Consider the following 3,137-nt stretch of genomic DNA (forward strand, 5'->3'; position numbering starts at 1 on the left):
CTTCCTACTACTTCCTAATTAGATTATAAATAAGGCCTTTAGCTTATTATATTTAAGCGTATTTTAGTTATAATATTACTTATAGTAGGTAAACGTCTTACAATCATTTTTATAATATAGTAGGTTCTTTTTATTATCCTACTATATGTTCTTATTATTAAACCTGTCTAAATAGGCTAAATTTATATAAAACGCCGGTATATACGCTGCGTTAGCTAATAAGATCCTCTTAGGGCCTGCTAGCGTCTAAATTATAACTACTATTGTCCTTATACCCTTAACCGGATCTAGGCCCGTTTTAGCGTATATAAAGTTATTACTTGGCTAGAGCTTATTAACAAATCTTAATCAGTCGTTAATAGTATATATTATGGTTCTATTGTTAAGAATTATACTATTACGCAGCTTGTAGTTAGAACCCGCGTTATAGGCGCCTACTTAGTATACAGCAAAGATACTATGGTTGTTTTCCTTTTAACTTCTGTTTAGGTTCCGTATAGCTTCCTTTTATAAATCTTCCTTACCTAAAGCCTCCTTCCTTATCTTTTTAATTTTTAACTTAGTCTAATCTAATACGCTTATAATCCTTTCCTTAACCTTTATAGCTGTAGCTTTATTTAATTTCTAGTTTTTTAATTAAACTAATTTGTTAATATAAGGATACTCTAGAAACTAGTAAATATCTCTATAGTAGCACAGTAGGGCGTCTTTCTTTTATAATATCCTAGACGATATAGTTCTAGGAGCCTTATCCTTAGGTACTTTAGGAGCTTTATCCTTATAAGCTCCGTTAATTAACTCGCCCTAAAAGCCTACTCTATTAGCACTAAGCTAATCTCTTCTCTTTTAGGTAATCTCTATTTGTTAATAGTTCTAATATATTTTAACTAGCTAATCTATAGATATTATCTAGTCACTAACCTAGTTATATTTATTAAATTTAACCCTCTACGTTAAGGCCTAGTTTAGTAATTGTATAATTATAGTACCTGTTATACCAAACGCGTGCTTACGCGTTCGGTACACCAGGTACGCGTTTACGCGTTTAGTGCACCAACCACTTGCTTACGCGTCTGGTGCACTTATAAAGCACTAACTAATTAGGGGGGAGGTGTATTAGTATATAGACTACGTAGTCTGCTTTATACAATTGATAGTTACTACCGTCTAAATAAGTATACGATACTATACGTATTTCGTGCCCCTAGATACGACTTACTTATACCATTAAATTGGTACTAATACTAATTAGTAAGCGCGCACAGATTAGGAGATACGCACTTGCTTAAAAGATGTCCAACGCTCTACCTTATAAGCCCCTATTTTAGTTAAAGAGAATTAAAGTACTCTAGATTTGGAAGATATCTAACACTCCACCTTACTTAGAATTACCTTAAATCTACCCTGGTTTTGGAAGACGTTTACGCTTCACCTTAATTAGAGATATTGACCACTGTACCAGTAGTTAACGCGACCACGTTAAGAACACGATTACACCAAGAACGCGACCACTACACCCTACTAAAATACCCCGGCCTCCTCTCTGACCCCTTACGGAGACCTTTTACCCTTTTACGAACCGTTATAGACCCGTTAATTACTTTTACGGACCGTTACGGAGACCTCTTACCCTCCTGCGAACTACTACGGACCTATTAAGACCCTACGGAGACCCTCTTACCCTTCTACGAACCGTTATGGGCCCGTTAACCAATTTTACGGACCCTTATAAGACCTCTTCCACCCGCTACGCACTACACTACACTATATAGTATGGTAGATATCAGTAAGCAGGTTAATAAAGGTTAAAAGAAGTAGAAATAAGGAGTCAACGTTATGTCTATAGATGACGTTAACAACTATATCAAATTTAAAATCCTTAAGTACGAATACTTTAAGCTTATGAACGTCGACCTATAGGAGTAATACTAGGAAGACTTTACGGACTTTACGGAAGCTATCTTTAAGGAATGCAACCCTACTACTATCCGTAACCTACGGACCCTTTTACGTAACTAAGGCGTATGGGTTAAAAAGAATAAATGGGTTACTATTGCACGGTCCTTATATAATATAATATATAAGGAGGACCGAACAGAATGGACTAAGGAAGAAATCCTAGACGAGTATAACACTACTAAGGAACTCTTTACTTCTTCCAAACTTAATATAATCGCTAGCCTTATACCTAACCCTCTTAACCAAATTCGTCCTATAAACCCAAGCAGTTTNNGAATTAATNTTACTNGCCAAAGTANACCNAGTACTNATNTTACGGACCGTAATACCCCTATAACCCAAATTACGGACTATAATACCCCCGCGAACCAAAATACGGACCAAACCCCTTACGTTATTTAAACTATAGATCCGCAACCCATATATCCGCAACCCATAAATCCGCAAGCTATAGACCCGTAAACTACCTAAGTAAAGACCTATGGTAAGGAGCTAGCTAACCTAGCTAAGCTCTATACCGACGAATCCAAGTACAGTAGTAAAAACGATAACTTTAACTTTAAACTGACCATCTTTATAGACCTCTATTAGAAGGCCGATATTCCTAAATAGGAGTTTAGCTAAGCCTACTCTACCATGCTGCGCGGCCTAGTACTTAACCACTACTACACTAACCTTAAGAGCAACCCCCTTAGTGTTTCCTTTAATAAGCTATGCGAAGCTATACGCAACTACTTTAAAGGACCGGAATATAGGCGTGATATTCTTACCCAATAGAATGCGACCAAGTTACGGACCGTAATGGACAAGAATACTAAAAAATCAACTATAGAGTGCCTATAAATCCTTATTAAAGACCTCCGCCACCTATAGCATGGTCTTAATATTAAGCTTTAAACGGACGACTTCTTGCACAACAAACTAATTACGGCCTATTAGGAAATGGAACCCTGCAAATACGCCTATTACAAGCCCGCAGACACCGTAGCTGGCCTTATTAACGATTTACGGTCCTCCATTGCAACGTATAAAGCCTTAAACCCGCCAGGCAGTACTTAAGCTTTTATTACGGACCTGCAAAATCCGCAACCTAATTTAGATGCCTACTTTACGGACCGCCGATACCGCCAGCAGTATCCGCATCGACCAGGTTCTACCCACAACCTCCGTAGCAACTC

This window comes from Cenococcum geophilum (genome assembly GCF_001692895.1).
Source record: "Cenococcum geophilum 1.58 unplaced genomic scaffold K441scaffold_58, whole genome shotgun sequence".
In the NCBI taxonomy this organism is placed as follows: Eukaryota; Fungi; Ascomycota; class Dothideomycetes; order Gloniales; family Gloniaceae; genus Cenococcum; species Cenococcum geophilum.